Source organism: Apteryx mantelli, chromosome 4, assembly GCF_036417845.1.
Source record: "Apteryx mantelli isolate bAptMan1 chromosome 4, bAptMan1.hap1, whole genome shotgun sequence".
Lineage (NCBI taxonomy): Eukaryota > Metazoa > Chordata > Aves > Apterygiformes > Apterygidae > Apteryx > Apteryx mantelli.
In genome coordinates, this window is record NC_089981.1 from 31,480,952 (window position 1) to 31,500,710 (window position 19,759).

Below are 19,759 nucleotides of genomic sequence, written 5' to 3' on the forward strand. Positions count from 1 at the left end.
AGGCTGTGTTTTATTCTTAACCTTGGCAGGCTGTTTAGCCTTCAGCAAGTCAATTCACTTTTCTATGACTCAGTTTCCCTATCAGTAAGACTGAAATAGCAACCTAACTTCTTTATATCCAAGGAAAAAATACACTATAGCAAACATAAATATTTGCAGATAGATACATCCTCACCTTTAGAATAAAGTGCACTCTTCTCATCATGTCATCTTGTCTCAGGCTTGTGGAGTGCAGCCCATTGCTACAGCGACTGGATCAGGTCTGTTTTTCTGACTATGATGCAGAATCGTCTGGGAGAGAGACAAACAAAACACCATACGAGCCTGGGGTTTTTACAAAATCCAAATGATTATCCCTTACCTAGAATATGGAGCCTCACTGGAACTACAGTCACTGCATGCTGTTCACTTTTATGCAGAATGGACAAGTTAACAGAGCACAGTGTAAGCCCTGTTTATGTGTCATTCTTTTAGTAACACCAGTTTCCCGAGGTTCGTTTTTTCTTAACGCCTGGGAGAAATACTTCATCCTTTTTGTTTAGATATCCACAATGAAATCAATGTTTGTCATGTGTGCAAACCAACACACTCTAAAAAGGAATCTCATGTTGTTTCTTACCTGCACTATTTAATGAGTAGAGATGACAAACGTGATTATGTACATGCGTGCGCGTGCGCGCGCACACACACACACACAAATGCATCTGTGACTGTGGCCCTGTTTGCATTACCAAGTAGTGTGGCACAGTAGGAATGGATCTGTACAGTAAAACAGTTGATTCTGTGGGCTTGATTTCACTCTATTTGTGTCTCAGGGACGTTACTTCAGACTAACACTAGGCTGAATACCCATTAGTTGTTGGGGCACATTAGGAGGGCTCCCAGAGTAAATTTCATGTTTCAAGTTGTTTCACTGTATGAACTAAAGCATAGTAACTGGAGAGGATTGGGAGATTTGCTTCAGAAGTGCATGCCTAAACTGAATTAAAATGCTAGTGTAGATGCACCCTAAATCATCAAAACTCTGCTTCTCACAGAACACCTGAAGGCTGAGATGAGGAAGAATTCTTTTGGTCTACATTCTCCAGAAGAAGACACGCTATCATCCTTTAAGTTACGAAAGTATGCCTCCAACTCCTAGTAAGAAAATAGGTCTCCAAGTATCAAAATTGTCAACCAAACATAACTGCTGAGTTCTAACATATAATAAGAAGTAAATCAAATCTTACTCAGTTGAGTTCCAAATATGGAATTAGCTTTCTATGTGGTCTTTAGTTTGGGCTCTGGAACATGGCTTTGGATATGGCATATTGGATCCTTTCTGAATCAGTTTTGATAATAATTTTTCCTGCTGGCAGAAGCAGTCAGCTTACTCTTATTGACTTACATTTTAAGCCTGCCAGGAAAAACAAGAATCTGAGTCCTCCCTCGCTTTGTCTCTTCCTTCATCACGGAAGTATTCAAACAATTTTAGAAAAGAGGAAACATTCTGTGAACCAAAAACCTACTTCCTTATCCTCATGCAACAACTTGAATACCTAGGAAAATAATGAGTTCCAGGAGGAACTTCTAGGCACCCTTATTGTTTAGAGCTTCCTGTATCAAGTATCCTCCCCAGGATACTTTGTGCCAAAGTTGCATGCATATACCTTCCTCTTGTACCTAGCAATACAGAGAATTTCTACATGAGGGGTGAAGTTTTCTTCCTTTCCTCTAGCAACAGCTTTATCTTCTTTATACCTCCATCAAGTGTGGACTATGCCGGTTCCATCACATAGTCACGAGCAAGAATATACTTGAAGAATATACTGACCCATGCCATTTTTCTAATGTTCCTTAATGAAAAGCTTTATAGATTTTTTCAAAAAAATGAGATCAAATGTTTTATTGAGCTAAATCTTATTGTGATAATTACTAGAGAAGTCTTTTCCTTCTAGATAACTCCATTCAGCAGAATGGTGTGTCTTATTCAAGGGGCCTGTGTGTTTTGTGAGAAATGTCTATAGAAACTTATTGGTTTCATCCAAGTTTATTTCTTTAATATTTACCAAAAGTGTGGCAGGTAACAGCTTTCTGAGAGATCTGTCCCACTTAAAGAACAATATCTTCTATTTCAAGGGATGAGTTCTTTATCTACATGAACAGCCATCTGAAGCATTTTAACAATACTCATTTATCACTGATCATTTTCAAAACAGTGTTTTCTGCTGTCAAGTTCATTTCACACAAGTGAGCCATCATTCTGAAGGTTTTAAGAGGACCCATCAGATTAAATGTGATCCAAATGTCAGTTTTCTAGACACAAGTTTTAACAAATGGGAAGATCAGTGTAAATGTTTGTTTAATGTGTTTTAAAATGTCAGTGGGAACAAATGAATATTTTCTTGCTTGAAAGATGAGCTCTTTAGCATTCTGCTGTCATTTGATAACTGTAATTGCATCCAAGTACAAGTCTTCCACCACTGTATAGACAGTGGAAATAGCCTAACTGGGAATAAAAAAGACAGACTCTAAATCCCAGAAGCCTCCTATTGCCTGTCACCAGGAAACCACAATTGAAAAAGGTTCAGGAGCTGCAAATGAAGTGGCTTTATAAACAACAAAGTACTCTGCAGAAAGCTCCAGGGTATGATAAATGTGTCTGAAGAACTAGAGAAGTATGTCTGCAATAATCAGCCTGCAGCACTTATTAAAAGAAAGTATGCAAGAAACTATGAAATTCAGACAGAAAGACTCAACTCCTAAATAATTTAAGGTCCTGGAGAAATTAAAAGAAGACAGCTCAGGAAAGGACAGAGGACATGAATGTGTACAGAAAGATTCCTCCAGAAGCTGGAGTAAGTGAAGTTATGTAGGTTGGCAATTTGTGTAATCTGGTAAATTTTTCAAAGTGAGGCTGATCCCCCACTAAAGGATGGGGCTGAACAAACCAAATACAGTAGCCCTGACTACAGTCAGAACTGCAGTATACACACCTATCCGCTAATGCACTGAGGGCTAACAAGAAGGGTTATTGCAATCTTTGTGAAATGAATGCCCTGCTATAGGGGAAATCCTTGCAGAAACTGAAAACAAATACATTTGATGAAGAATTAGGACAGGGCACCAGACATAAATCCTGAACAGGATTGGCCTGCCTGAAAGTAATGTATAAAAACTATGAGCAGCTTTACCTGGAGGGAAACAAAGAAGGCTCATGAAGAAATTCTCTGATGACTGGGAAAAAGAATAATTCTGAGCCGCCCTAAAAGGAGATTAAAAAGGTAGATGAGAGAGAAGATGAGTGAAACCAAATGTTGCATATGACATGAGAAAGCCAAACTAAAAAAAAAAAAAGAAGTTTATCAGGCTGGTACAGCTGAAGCCTTGTAACGTAACTAACTCAGAGCCCTTTGTGTTTTCAATACAAAAGAATGATTAAAAATTCTAGAAAGGAGCTAGTCTGTAGGAAGAATGCCATTAAGAGAAGAGTGAGGGGAAAGCCCTGGAGGCTGTTTCAGAAGTCTGTATTGAAGATGTGCACTGCAATGGACCTCAGAATCCCTGTCCCCTGACTGCAGGGATAGAGAAGCTAACGAATGCTGCAGCCTCTTTCTACTCTACCCTTATACAGTAGCTACATGTGGGTCTATTCCAGACTACTGAGACATCAGATAGCCCAGCTAGCTGTGCTAACCTTAGAACTGGAAGCGGTATCATTACATCCGCATGGCACTGCACTCAAACTAATTAGCTGTGCGATGAGAGACAGGGCTTTTTTAGGCTGCACTATGATTTATAGTATAATATAGCTGGAGCTAATGTCTCCACTTGGCTCGCTTCTGGGCCATATGTCTCTGTGAGCCTGCTGGGAGTTTGCTTAGGTTTCTTTGCACTTTGCTTCATGTGCAGTGGTAGTCAGGCTCTGAGCAGACAACCCTGGCTGACTGAGTAGGATCTCAGGATGGAAAATGGCCTGTAAACGGGAGGTCAAGCAGAGCCTCGGGTTGCCTGCACCTACAACTGGAGGCACAGCTCCATCTAATGACTTTTCTAAGGGGAAGAAGTAGATGTTGATCTGCCTGTAGCTATCAGCATGCTGGCTACAGGTGTCCTAACCAGCCTCGCTGACAAACATCTGATTCTGGTAAAAAAGCCAGCGGGGTGAGTGCTGTTGCTAAGCTTTGAGAACTGTCTACATCTTTATCTTTCCCCACAGTGCTGTAACAGACAAGCAGAGGCATTTCATGTTACTACATGAAATTCAATCTGAGATCAGAAATCCTAAAATATCTTTACCTGCCACTCCCATAATTCCTGTCTTATATCACCACTGAATGCCAGAGCCACATTGCTCTATTCTGACATAGTTTGATTTTCTTTTCAATGTAGCCTTTGCTCTGAACTTTCTTGTTTTGTAATACTTGGATTGAGGATCAATTTCAAGACCTCTGTAGTGTATTTTGTCCTAAATTACTGCTGTGTGCATTTACCTGCATTGTGATTTAGTGTTTGGAAATTATGGAGCGCTACAGTGCTGTAGTTGTACATGATTCTTTGTTTACAGGCACACAACAGAACTCACCACCCACACACTAAGGCAGAGAACAAAATGAAGCACCCAAGCCCTATGCTTATAGTGTGTATAAGGTTAATATAGGACAACTACAGCTCCTTTCTTATGGATGAGAGTTTATAGAAACAACAGAAATTAGATTAGTATAAATTAGTGTAATGGGGGGGGTCAGAAGAACCTGATGTAACTTTGATCTAGCTTTGAAGCTGGCTCTGCTTTGAGCGCAGGGCTGGACCAGATGAGGTCCCTTACAACCTAAATTTTTCTCTGATTCTGTGATTCCAAGAAATTCTAAGACTGTAGCATCCAATCTAATAAGGGGAGAAGGAGATAAGGCACAGTGAGGAAACAGGAATGGAGAGGTTGGAGGAAATTAAAGTAAACATTGGTCTCTCTAAGACAATACAGAGCCTTGATTTATTTCAAGTTCTGCTATCGAATCGATTGCTGTACTTCAGGCAAATTGCTAACATACATGGAATCCAGTGCTACAGTTTTCATTCCCATGAAATACCAAGGAATGTGAAGGTGTTTAACTGATGGAAGGAGTTAAGCAAAATGCAGTTGATATGATTTCAGAGAAACCAAGGTTGGCTAGAACAAACAGTACAAAATATTATTTTATGCCTTAATAATTTTGTCAAATCCATTCCTGCTTTTAAGCAGGAGAAAAAAAAAAACAAGATTTAAATTCTAGCTTGACCCTGAAAACCAGATCCAAAGTATGGCCAAAGACAGGAGATTCTGGCCCAAAGTGGAGTAGGAGCAGCTACCAAAATGTCTTCTAGAAGAAAAATACTCAGTTTTATTTCTTTTACTCCTTAGCCTCAAAGTTTTCTGGGTCAATTAGAATTAGGTTTGCAAAGGTGTTTGATTTTTAGGCACCTGGCTACTTCAGCTCCTGGTTTGAAACCCAGATTCTCTAAGCAAAGAAGTCAAGTCTAAGCCTGCTATTTGGACCTGCCAAGAGCAGAGATGAGGCCTAACTTACATTCCCAAAAGTCATAAAGCTCCTCCTCTCCTTAGGAGAGTGGGATCTGTTTTCCCTCTTAGGAAGATCCTAGTTAGGAGGTGGGATCTATTTTCAAATCCACATTCAGTCCCTCATCCACATTCCTGTTCTGAAGAATTTATTATATAAAATGTAAGCGTAAGAAATTCCGTAGGGCTCACACCCAGAGTATACAGCAGTCTGCTGTCAGGGTCATTCTCATGGACTATGGGAGAAAATTAACACTAAAATGCTAATCAGGCAGAGTGAGGATTGAAACCAGGTCTGTCAGCACCTGTGGGGGTGCCTTAATCACCAGATTATTGCATCTTAAGATCTCTCCAAAATGAGATAACAGCTCACAATTACTTTAAATTCCTTCAGAGTTGATGATTATTGCACCTGATCTGATAATCTTAGGGTGGGGCTCCTGTGTCTCTCTCTGGGCAGAAGTATATATCCTTCTGTTTAGCCCTTAAACTGAGTCTGACACATTCAAGCTGCAGTAGATAGCATATGCTTCACAGGCAAACACGGCATTTTCTGTAAATCCAGCACAACCTGAGCTTGCTGGATTTGTTGGGCATTTGCAAACCATTGGTAAAGTATACGCACAATAGATCCAAAGCTTCTGGGAAGTGCTGTACTTAACGCTGCATTTGTTAGTGTGTCTGGGATATCTGGACATCCTGCTGCCTGCTTAGGACTGAGGACAAACAGACATCCTTGACAATTGCCCAATATCCTCAAATTATTTCCAGTCAAGATTTCTGGTTATAGAAAAGACTGTATCCTTGGGAACCTGAAAACATGATAATTCTACTTTAAGAGTTAAATCCTCTTGGAGATTGTGGCAATATTATAGCAATATTACAGCTGCAATTAAAAATTACAGTATAGACTATAAATTCAGGTGTGTTAAATAGAAATCATGGTATGGCAGCAAGTGTTTAATATTATGGTCTGATACAGCTAATGTTTAGGTGAAGATGAAGCAGCTCTCAAGTATGTGATTCAATTGATTGTAATATATCTGAGCAAAGGACTTTCTGATGTTAGAATTCATATAATTCATAATTTGATGGGAAATCAATTGTAACAGGGCCATCTCAGCCATCAGTGGCATCTTGCAACCATGCATTGTGAAGTTAGCTTACATTGCTCAACGTTTGTGAATTTCCTCAGTGAATGTTAAAGAAGATAAGAACTGCCAAACTGAGCCAATATTGTCTTTTCTCAGTATTATCTTCAATATGGCTAGTAGCAGACACTTAAGAAAAGAGGGTATAAGAAAAAAAGGCAGAGTGATGCTTTCCTTGATGTGCAACTTCTATCTTTCAGTACTGCTTGCATGTCATAAATAAATTATCTGGACACTGCATATGGTATTGTGGTGATGGCTGCAAATCACAGTCAAATATTGTGTTAGAATTACAGTGGCGTCTTAAACCATATATAGTACCTGGTCTGCAGAACTGATAGTGTTAAGTAAAACTTAGACTAAAGAATGATGTCATAGATGAGTTAATTGCAAATATTAATCTTACACTTAGTGTTCATGGGCCCTTTCTATCTTTTTTTGCTGTTGCTAGCTTGTGGCTCTATACAAGTAAACAAACATTGCAGGAAATTCTGCCGTTTCTGAAGGTGATTTCTCCCACTGCTACCGCTGTTTTTCTAATTTTTAATTTCTAACCACTTTCAAGGTCATACCACTCAATGATTCACAGGAGATTCTATAGTTGCTCTTAGAGACATGGAAAGAAAGTTGAGAACCTCAGAATGGATACTGGGACTATGCCTAAGAGCCAGAAGATGGGCATGTCCCAGACTGATCCTTTTCTTCTTTCTGCTGCTGTAGTTGCTGCAGTATCATTTAGGGATAGTTTCCAGGCTCTGGCCAGGAATGCTGGTAGAGTAACCATTTCACAATAGCAGCAGCAGTTACTTTTCAACATAACATTTGTTTCGTCATGACATAGTTTCCTAAGGTAGGATTTGCATTTGTCCATGCTTTAATGTGTGTGACAACCTGTTATCTTCAGCAGGAATCTTGTTCTCATTCATCTGTTGAACCTGTAATTTGCTATAAGTCTGAGGCTGATCTTTTGGTTTATCTGGTGCTCTATATGTTATGCCAGCCTGAAAACTTTGATGAAGAATAAAGAATCTTTGCTAAGAGTCATGGCTACAGGAGATGTATACTGGCAGTGTAGATGTGAGATAAAGCTTGTATTTTTCCTCATCCCTTTCAAGGATTCACACTGAAAATAAAGGAAATCTTCCTTAGGCGATGGTATGGTTCTTCATCTCCATGCCTGGTGGCTTTTCTGTACACCTTTCTCCTCCTCTGCTTTCTGAAAAGACAGTGTCATGTCACAACATTGGTGTTCAGCCACCCATTTTGCAAAATGAGTCTCCTAGTATAAATCCTACTGGCACCAGACTCTGTGTTTGTCATGCTCTGTCAAGCCAAAGATGTGTTTTGGTCTGAGGAACACTGCTATGCTCTGGCAAAGATCTGCAAAGAAGACAGAACCCTACAACTTCAGCTGAAGTAGTGGGAATATTTGAAACAACTTTTTCAAGTCAGCTGGGCAGCTGAGAGTTCATCTGACCAGGTTACAGGACAAAAGTTTATTAAATAACTAGAACATCTCAGAAGACAAAGATGAAAGCCAAGAATGGGGCAACTTTTTGCTGTGGGCTGTCCAGGCATTCATCAGTGCTGTAAGCTGATCATGCTGTTTTCCATGATCATGTTCATCTCCTGCATAAAGATGAAGGTAGTTACACTTGCTCCCTGGATGTAATTAAGATTTTGGCACTAGAGTACATGATAAGCTTGAAATCCACCTGGGATTGCTTAGTGAGATGTGTATCTCTTGGTGACACTTCTGGCAGTGAAAGTATAATCACATCTCCCAGAAAAGGATTCAAAGACATCACAAAATGTAGAGCAGGTCACAGTCATTCACAGCATTTGTGTAACAGAAGTTTCAGCCTCGGTATCCAAAGCATTTTGGAGACAGCCTCCAAAATAGCTTTGATGATTAACTTTTCTAAGAGTTCAGTATAGAAGTAATTTTTGGTCAATAAATTAATTTCTTACATAATTAGGCAGAATCTTCAAGCTGTCTTGTGTTCAAATGTTCCACCAGAGGTAAAATGGCATAAGAACTGTTAGTAATAGTAAAGCACCAGGCAAATAATTATTTCAAAACTATTACCTGCTTACTTTATTTGTTGATAAGTATTGTAATGCTGTGTGCATAGTGGCAAAAATAATCTATATTTTAAAAACATGGATTTTAATTGCAGATTTTTAGAAGAAGGAATATAGATTTTTAACTATAGTTTTTTAAAAATTACATTCAACTGATATTTTTTCTTAAATAAGTGTATAGTTTAAACTTCCAAATTCTAATATGAATTTGTGGATTGAACTATGATTGGTAATTCCACTTACATTCAAGCTTGACTGAAAATATCATTCTATGTTTTAAAAATCTTTCCAGAGGTTACTGGAAGCAAAAGCAAAAAAAAATCATTTGCTGAAAACAGTGTAAGTTGAATTAAAGTTTGCCCTTGGAACAGACTGATAATATCTTGAATTGCTGGATGAATTTTATAAATATATGATGTTCATTTTTTAACTTTGTAAATAATATAATTGAATTCATCTGTTTCAACATTACATTTGTGAATGGCCCGTATTTACAAGAGTTTCCCAGTCTGTTTGTCAGAGTAGGAACAGAGTTAAACAAATGTGACAACTTCGTTGTTGAACTTTGAGACTTAGCTTTATAACTTTGTCACCTCTGTTTCCTCAGCATGGCCTCTTTGATGTGATCTTCTGTTAGGCACCCTTACTGTTTGGCCTTGTGCTGTTGATGAAGCACTGACATACAAATGCAGATACGTGTTTGCAAAATTTATGTATACATATGTACATAAAAACAGTGTTTTTTTTCAAAAAATTGATACACTAATACAATGTAAAAGGCAGGAAGTGGGCTTGTTTAACACTGGCGCAAAATAAGCACGAGCTAAGTCATGAATGCACATTGTAACGCAGTCATGGTCACCTTAATCAAATACAAACAAATCCACAGAACTTTCACTTATATTCAATGATTTTACACGCAATTTTTTTCTAGTACAAGGATTCTCTTGGTGAGGAGGGACGCTGGCTTTCTATGGCTGTGGCTACCTTAGCAATTTGGTTTGGAGTAAGAATGATATTTTGAAACTGAAGTACTGATTATTTCCGTTTACTGTGTTCTATTTCCATTTACTCTTTTGGTTTGGTTTTCAAAGTGTTTTAGGTGTATTTCAGTTTCCTTCTGGAGGAGATGAAAAATTCTCTTTGCACTCCATTTAGAGTCATTAGGTCTTGAACCTCATATAGCTACACCACCATGAGGTTGTCCAGCATGTAGCTAACATGTCTGCACCAGCAGAAAGCTCTCAAGGCTCTGAGAGCTCCCATGGCAGTCTGTATTATTTCCCTTGACACAAAAAGATTGGTTTCACTTCAACATCTCCATTTGCTGTTGATGGTCAATCTTCGGCTTTTCTTTTTCTCCTCTCTCTCTTGCTCCTTCCTCATCCATCTATACTTCATATTTGAAATTCTTTCCCTTCTTTTGCTTGCAGTACCTTCTGTTGCCCTTACTCCCTTTGCTGTTGCCCTTCCTTCTTTTATTCCCTTTTTTATTTTGCTCTCTACTACCTGCTTCTGTCATGTCAACCACTACCCTTCCACTCCCCAGGAAATTCAGAGAGGTGCAACCTGTGGCCTTGAGGAAATGATACCCCTTGTGAATCTGTGTCAAGAGAAAACCACATGTTTCCTGGGATTACCCAGTGGCAGTATCAGAGGGTTGCTAACCTTTGAACAGCTGCTGCGTTTGAGAGGTCTGTTGCCTCAACAAATTTGAAAGAACAAAGCCAACGTTCTTGAAGACCAAGAATGATAACTACACTTTGGGGATACACAGCAGACATGCACCTATGTCAGAGAGCTTGAAGAGCTGTTCAGACGGGAGCACACCGCTGAGCTGGCAGCTCACCTGGACTTTCTGCACCTTGGTTACTACGCAGGAAAATGTGGAGGAATGTGTGCCTTCCAGCAATGCTCTGGGTTCCTGTTACTAATCCCACATTCTTGTGGGGACCTCTTCCCTTCTCCCTGGCTTACCCAATTCTCTGGTTTCTTCCTTCTCCCTCCAAGATGCCTCGGTCTTCTTGCCCTTCTGCATGGCCATCCTACAGAGATCCGCAAGAGACTTCACAGGAGCCATAGTCTCTTAGATCACCTTGCTGGCCGTGGCATAGAGGTAATTTACCAGTACTAGGTGGATCATCCTATTTAGAGCTTGACTTCACCCATCTCATCAGGGCAGAAATTGCTCTGAGTTCTTCCACAATCCTACAGAAAACTTCTTGAGAACCTGGGTACTGTGGGGACAGGGACCATAGGCCCTATGCAGTGTATCTGACAGGCTTGCTTATCTCACTGTTGCATATTCTTTTGATGAAGAGGGGCCTGAGCACCAGTAGCTTCAATCTGCTTCTGTCATGCCAAACTGAATGAATATAATAACAATATCATCAAAAAAAAAAAAGCATAAAAGATCCCACAAACCAACAAGCTGTTTGGTTTATACCTTCTGAACCAGTGATTGTATGACTGAGGAAGAGATACTGGTTTATTTCAAGGGTGAAAACATGAAATGGCTTACTTTGAACAGGGTAGACATGAGAAACACATGAATTATTTGAATTTACGAAATCAGAAACAATCACTAAGCTAAAAAGAAATGGTTTTAGAGACAATACCATTGAGGGAGGATGTTTTGCTTATAAAAAAAGGTATTGCTAAACTGCTTAATAGAACAACAGAAAAAGTTATAAAGCAATCATGACTAATAAGACAAAAATTTGTATAATTCTTATGATTATACAGATGAAAAAGTGACTCTTCTTGCTTGTGTGAGTTAGGTGTTGGTTGTGTGGAATCAGTTCTTGAGGACATATTATGAAGCTTTTGCAAGAAAAAGGATAACTAAAATGAAAATAGAAGGGAGAACAGAACATGAATTCAAAGGTAGCAAGTGTCAGAGTATGTTGTGTAATTACAAAGCAAATGAAGTAAGCAGATTTCAACATTTTGGTATGGAAAACTAAGACAAAGTGGGAAAGTGAAGCGTGTAGTGAGCTGACACAAAAGGAAATGGCTACCAGTAATGTTGAAACATAGACAAATGCTAATGAAATTCACTGATGAAGAAACATCATCAACGCAAATATTTAATGATTGCCAGTTAGAATTAACACTGGAAGAGCCTATAGAAGAGCCTATAGCCTAGCGTAATGGAAATGAGAAGAAGTTTCATTTGTATAGAAATGTACAGTTTTATGACTGGGAACAAATAACAGTGCTATGTACTAGAACCTCAACAGTTTTAAATGACAGAGAAAACCAGAATATACTGATCAAAGTCACACTTTTTAGCGACTGCTGACATGATGTAGTTATGAGAAAAATAAAGCTAAGCTGCCATCAAGAGATCTATTTTCAGTAGAGGTATGAAAATATTTCTGTTGTGCAGTATCTCAGTGAAACTTCATGTAGAATATTGTGTTTTCCAGAGAGAAGGGCTCTTTGAATGACTGAGAAGAATATGATTCTCTGTACAAGGAAATGTTTACAGAACATGGCTAGTTCAGCACAGCAAAATGAAAGCTGAAATGGGATATGACTGTTCTCTACAAATGTATCACTGTGGGAAAGGAATTTTTGAATGAAAAGGCCTGTGATAGTAAGGCACCAGAACCATCAACCCATTAGGCTCCCTTTAATCTCATGTTCGTAACTGGGCTGCCTTTCCTACAGCTTTTTTTAGCCAAACTGCTGATCCTAATTGAGCAATAACTCCCACATCTTTAATATCTGGAACCTTGGAACAAGTCTATCCTGTACAAAATCTATTCTTTACTGAACTGTTTTATTTTAGTCTTATGATCCATAGAGCCACCTTTCTGAAAGGGTGTGATGGCCTAAGCCTCACATGGCTGAAACTAAACCTCTGTCCTCTCAAAGGATCAGTTCATCCTACAGCACTCCTTACAGATATCAGCCATTCCTAGTAAATGTTCCTACCACCCTGAGGTTCATAAGTATACTAAATGTACTCAAACACAATTAAATCCATCAATATGCCACAATGCAATGAAATCAGTAACTTTCAGTTAAGAAGAAGAGAGAAAATATCCAACAGAAATATCAATATCAAACTGACGGGGCTCAGCACTGTACCCAGAACAGGTAAAGATGTCTTGGGGGACTAGTTTTAATCTGTTTTTTCAAACTCAGGAGATTTTCCAAGATGATTTCCAATGAAAGTTAGTTTCATACTTTGGATCTCACAATGGGTATTTCTGCTGCTTTTAAGTGCAGCAGTGAGAATGCAAAAGAAGAAATGATGCTTGTGTGTAGTCATGCAGCAAAAGAATCAGCCATAGCTGGAAGCTGAGCAGTTTAAGGTCTAAAAGACAGAATAATGCCCAGTTAAAGGCCAACCTGAGAAAAGCCAGTGTTTTTATGATCCTAGTGGTTCTAGTCTTTCTGTGGATGCTTTTTTGTATTTTGAACACACTGAAAGCAAAGGATATGTGCCATTTCAGGCCAGTCTAAAACAAAGAAATCATATCTGATGGTTATAAAATAGATATCAACATCCCCTTGGAAAGAAGTGCCAGTATGAGCAAGTGCTCAAGTGAGATAAGTTACTAGTGGGGTTCTTCTTGGGTCTATTTTGAGAATAAAATATGTGATATCTTCATTAATGGCTTCAATATGAAAAGTGAAGATACAGTAATAAAATATTTGGAATCACAAAATTATTCTTTTTGAATGTGACAGAGAAAGAATATGAAGTAGTAAGAACAGATATTTAAGGTAAAATAAATGGGTGAACATTGGAAGATATAAGGTGTATAAAGTATTCATGAATGGATTTTGTTTGGAAATTAGAATGGGATTCCTAACGATCAAAGTAAGGAAATTCTGAGGTAGTCTCGTAACAGGAGTAATGCAAGCAGGAAAATTAGATACATTTGTGGGAGGGATTATATGATGTGGTTTTCTGCAAAAGGTCAGGTAGATGATTCACCCAGGCTTGGTTCCTGTGTTTCTGTGTGAATAAGAGAGCTAGGAAGAGGTAGCTACTACCTGGGTTCTAGCTGGTGAGTATTTGCACTAGTTAAAGCCCTATACAAAAGCTGAAAATGTTAAGATGAGAGTTACAGTACATTAGTTAGTAGTGTTCTAAACCACTTCCTACCCTGCTAAAAATAATGTCTTGCTGCTTCATTGCTTCTTTTCTGCCTGATTTTGTCTCTACTGTTTCTTAGATTTCAGGACCATATTTCTTTTGTGTGTTTTTAACAAACTAGACTGTAATATGTCTACTCACCACTTGGAATACAAGTAATAAACAACAAAGGTTGCATACTAGCCCTGAGCAACCTGCTCTAGTTAGCCACACTTTGAGCAGGGGGGGTTGGACTGGATGATCTCCAGAGGCACCTTCCAACCTCATCCATTCTTGATTCTGTGATTAATAATCTATGTGCTATGTTGGAATCTTAACGGCTGTCACTGAAAAACAACAAATTTAGTGCACGGTAGCATGGAAAACATTCAGAAGGTAGCACAGTGCATTCAATTGCTAACAATATATTTAAAATTGTAATTCCATACTTACCCATGCAGTTTGTATACTTATACCTAGTATGTGTTAAATATATTCAGGATTAAATTTTACAAACACACAGAACTCTAAATAGCTCAGTCAGTTACTTCATTAGTAGAAGACAATAGCAGCACTTGGACAAAAACTGTATTATTTCTTTCGAAAGTAAAATTGTAATGGTTTCCTCTCTTGAGGGGTTTGCTCCAATTTGAATCCAAAGGTATCTTTAATTTTCTAACTAGTTTTAATAGACAGCTGAAAATAAGTTCCTGGATGTTTCCTAAACTGGTTTAATTAGTTTTGATCACGCCCTTATCTTTGAACCATAGTATCTCAAATTAGAAGACAAACAGTTTTAACTACATTAATTACTATTCATACAAAGCCCAAGTTTTGAGCTTCTGTAGAACTGTATCTTCCATATCTCGTCAAAATCAGAAGTACATCTGCAAATTCCAGCCTATGTAACTGTGAGTAGAATGTCTTGTAGCTCAAAGATAAGAGCCATTAATGCTCTTAACATCATACCTCCACCTGTTATAAACACCTTCTATAGCCAGGACTGTAGCGACAAAAAGGTGTCCTAACAGTGCTACAACAAGGATCCTAACAGTTTCACAAGTGAGAGTTGCTAGAGTGTAACAAGTTTGCATGTCAACAGCTAAACAGAAAATGCAGAAAATGCCTGTGTGCATTCTGACAGCACAGAAAATAAAAAAATATTTACATTGACTAATCTTTTAATGAAACAAGTTACATTTATCAAGAAATAGAAGTGTGCATCCATGTAGTCCTCACAAATAACTAACTTGGGGCAAATATGTGCCTTAGTTTATGAAAAAAAAAATCCCTTGATAATATGCCCACAGCCTATTGAAGTAAAGATACATGACTATTGTTTGCATAAAAATAGTTCTGTGTCTGAGGTATATAGTGGTGAAGCTTTACATAGAGAAACACAAGTTTCTATATGTACAGTGTGTTCCTGCTCCACAGTATAAAATTAAAGATTTCTATCATTTGGTCAATAAAAGGTACAAAGTTCTTACAACTCTTGGTCTTGCTGAAAATTAGAGAGACATGGTTAAGTCAGCCTCTGGAAAATTCTTGTGAAAGAATCAACTTGCAAGTACTGCTTAGAAATGTGAACCAATTTAAAGACATGAACTGGGTCTCTCTCTCTTTTTTTCTGATTGTATGTAGGTGTTTGTTTCACACTCTCACAGATAACAAATCAAGATTTGGCCTTGCAGGCATTTTTAATTATTTAGCTATAGATTTATATAACCCTGTGTCATACTACCTCTTTGTGTTGGGTAATAGAATTTCAAATGCCTCTTTTATATTAGCTAATCCAAGTCTATGGCTTCTTTATAATTTATTCTAACATTCCCAGACTAAAGCATGTTTGTGTTAACGTCTTCTCATTTTTTTCCTGTGATGAAAAATTCACATTGCTACATCATACAACCAGTTTGGTACATTCTTTGAGAAGCAACCATACAGTACTGCATTAAAATGCAAATGCATCACAATATTGTGTCACTATGATGTTTTCCTGTCCGTAAATAATGTAGGAGGGATAAATTAAATGTGACTTCAAAGGAGTAATCTGGAAAAAAAAATCAGGTTATTAGGTTTCATGGTATCCCCACATTTTCTGAGGTTCTGAGATTATGAAAATTATTACAGCATTGTGAACTCATGCTCTATCATTGTGATGCTCTGTTCTATCAAGACATTTTGTCCTAATTCAGTAAAAGACTGACTCAACCAGAGGATATTACGTTTTAACATGTTGGTGTTTTGAGTTCACTAAATAGAACTGTATACTGCACTGATGATGAACACAAACTGACAACATTGTGCTCTGAATATTGTTATATTTTCATCTGATGGCATCAGAAGTAGCTTTGTGATACAGTGCTGTACTGTGCTGTGCAGTGGTGCCACTAAATCAACTTGTGCTGTTGCTTGCTTGATAACTTTTACATGTATTTTTCTGGTTTTTGCCTAGTTCTGCCAGAAAATTTAATTTAAAATTATACTAAAATTGCTTAATTATCACTATTATGAGCAATAATTTATATTATTTGAGTGCGTCAGCTAATACATTGTCACTGCATTATACATGTCAACAATGAGCTACAACAATCATCAAATGATACTGCATTTGTTATAGGCGAGGATTTAAGTTCCACCATTTTTTAACTGTTTTCAAAAATGAGATTGGACAAAATAAACTGTTGTGCCCACGTTAAAATATTATTAACACCTTCCTCATTACTTCCATTCTGTGTCACCAAAACTCACATTTTACGAAGTGGCTTCTTGAAAATTCACCCAAATTTAACTACCGTAATCATTTGAGAAACTTTAATTTGCATATGCCCAACAGAGATTTTTTAAAATTTTCTGAAGAGTTTATGTGCACTGATCATATTCTGCAACTGTATCTCTGCATTGCAATCAGCTGTTCCATGTTGGGGAGTCTGAAATAAAAGAGCTTCATCTCTATAATGAAAAAGGCTACCATATGTCAGCATTTCACTGGAACGAAAAAGAAAAACAGTAATGCCATAATAGCCAGCAGCAAGTAGTGAGATCAGCAGGGATGTGGGTGTTTTAGACTTGAATCTTTGCACTGCCTGATTTACTTGATTTTCATATATGGCAGATGATCAGCTAAAGCTTCGGCTTCAATGAGGGGGTATTTGCTGAGGAATAATGTCATTGTCTGAAAAACTGTCCACTAACAGTTATGATAAAGAGTTTAGGATTATGTGATTCTAAATACTCTGTGACGAAATTAATAATTTCATATTCAGAGTAAGGTTTAACTAGTATGGAGTAAGTAAGTCATGAAATACACCTATCACGATGAGGAAGAAATAATTACTGAATAGCTGCTCACAGCTGAGTAACTGTGAGGACAGCTCCGATCTTCATGGACTGGATAAGGCAGGAGTCATTCTGAAAAAGTAATATGCATTGACATAATCAATGTCTGTGTTTGCAACAGTTCTCATATAATAATTTATATGCACCCTAATCCGAATTAAGATTGCTTGGATAAGCTTATATAGGAAATTTCCCAACTTTTGAATGCTTGATATTTTACAGTCTGATGCAGGTCCATGTGTGCAATATTTAGTTGTGAAATAAATGGCATATGGCAACAGAGCACAGCATAATGGCATGTTGCTTTGTAGCCTAGTGATGTTTAGTAACAAATGGTGAGATGACTGTAATGCGATGATATTTGTACCGTAGATATCATCTGTGTATCAACAGTATGCTGATATTACTGCCATTGCACATGTAACACTGCACAGGGTCCCCAGGCACGTGGCTTGTAAGTGCAAGCTGCTAAAAATGTCTCAAGTGTTGGTGCTCTGAAACCACCAGCTTGGTGGAAATGGTCTACCTCTACCCAATGCAATCTCTAACTCCATCAATTGCTTGGTTCACTTTATAGAGATCATAGTTGCTTTCTATTGCTGCAATAATTTTTGAACCTCTTGGCTGATTTCAACCAAATTTGTCTTAATATCTCAATGTATTGAACCCATAGAAATTTCACAGAAACAAATGTAATTCCCTGTGGCATGCAATGAGTTGCTGGGTATCTCTGTAACAAGACCTAGGGAAATGATATCCGTGTATGTACATATGACAGTATGGTGGCCCGCGTGTTGTTCACGTGCGATGCGAAGCGTGGCGGAGACTCGAGCAGGCACGGTCGGTTCCTCGGGTGATGCCTGTGGGGGAGGGATGGGCCGTGACAGAGGTGCCCCGCTCCGATGGCGCAGCGCTGCGATGGAGCAGCTCCTGCCGCCGATCCGTGCGACGGCGGATGCGCAGGATACGGCGTGGCGGCGGCAGAGGCCCGGGGACAGCCGCTGGGGCTGTTCCACAAAGCCGTGATGATAGAGGCCGTGACAGAGACGGTTCCGCGCCTGCCATGTCGCCTCCGCAGCCGGGAGGGCGAGCGGCGAGGCCACCCCCGCGGTGCCGTGCGGGCAGGGGCCTGGCGGCGGCCGCTGGCGGCAGCCGTTGGCGGCGCGCGCTGCGCGAGCGCGGCCGTTGGCGGGGCGCGGCCGCGGGCGGGGAGCGCGCGCGGGCGCCCCAACCGCCGCTGGGGCGGGGTCCTCGCGGCGGCGCCGATGAGAGGCGCGCGCCCCTCCCGCCGGGCCGCGGCACTGGGTGGGGCTCCTGGAAGCCGCCAACCCCCGGTGCCCCCGTCCCTCAGAGCGGCGCGGGGCGCAGCCAATCGGCGGGCGGGTAGCGCGCGCGCAGCAGCCAACGGCAGCGGCTCTTTTAGGACCGCTGCTCGGGCCGCTCGCACCGGCGGCCGGCGCGGGGGTGCCCGTGCGGGGGGAGTGCGGCAGCCAGGCGCGGCGGGGGCCGCCGCCCGCAGCAGGTGGGCGCTGAGCTGGGGCGCCGGGGGGGCGCCGCGGGCCGCTCGGCGCCGCGGGCTGAGCCGCTCCATCCCTGCGCGGCCCGGGCGCGGCGGAGGGGCGGAGGCCGCGGCGGGAGCCCTGAGGCGCGGCGGGGGGGGGGGGGGCGGTCAGGCCGGGCCGGCTCGGCTCGCGAGGCCGCGCTGAGGAGCTGATTGCCGAGATTGCTGCCTAAAAAGGAGGGGAAGCAAAAAACCCGGCGGGGGCGCGGGCGGCTGCGGGGGCAGCGCCGGGCTGCGCTCGCGCGGGTGGGGCCAGAAGCGGCGGCGGGCGGGCGGCTCGGCCCGGCCCGGCCAGCCCCACCCCACCTGCGGCGCCCCCGGCGCTGGGGGCCGCCCGCGAGGTGCGCCGCGGCGCCCCCGCTTCCCGCCCAGGCCTCTCGCCGCGGCAGTTACCCTTTCTCGGAGCCCTTCTGGAGTTGCGGCTAGGGCACGAGCAGTGTGACGGGAAAGAGGCGCAAGTTTCTTTCCCCGTCAGAAAAATATGCGGGGAAGAGAACTCAAACTGTCCGTTTCTTCAAACAGGAGTCTCTGTTCGGTGAGTCCGTGCGTGAGGAGAACGGTAGCTTGAGCCCTGATAGCTCGTAGTGTGCGCAGCAGCCCCTGACTCTGGGAAGAGGCTCAGAGTCCTTGTGGAGTCGGAGCCGTGTGCTTCTACAGAAGGACTTTCTGGCACGAAGCTTAACTAAAGCATGGCTAATTGCAGAGTTACACTGTGTTGCTGTGTGTCGAGTAGCTTGCTTGAATCCCATGGAAATAGAAACTTGTAATTTCATGTAATCTACTTTATAGTTTTAGCAACTGAGCGGCATGAAAATTTTTGATATTTTAATAACTGTTTTAAAGGTAATTAAAATAGAAGTGGAGCATTTAGCAGTTTTAATTTCTGTAACATCCATCTGCCTTGTAGCAGGCTATAACTTCAGTTCACTTCTTCTTCCCCATCCCCTCCCTCAGTCTGTGACCTGCTGCCCACACTACATAACTGAGTG

The 19,759-nt window shown here is 40.7% G+C and overlaps 1 protein-coding gene across 3 annotated transcripts in view; it reads left to right on the forward strand.

Annotated features, from left to right (window-relative positions):
* Positions 1 to 18,661: 18,661 nt before the first annotated feature.
* Positions 18,662 to 19,759, forward strand: part of FAR1 (fatty acyl-CoA reductase 1) — a 43,213-nt gene continuing 42,115 nt past the window's right edge. For all 3 annotated transcript variants that reach the window (XR_010884085.1, XM_067296158.1, XM_067296159.1), the window contains exon 1: positions 18,662 to 18,731. The gene's annotated coding sequence lies outside the window, so the exon portion shown is untranslated. The remainder of the gene's footprint in view (positions 18,732 to 19,759) is intronic.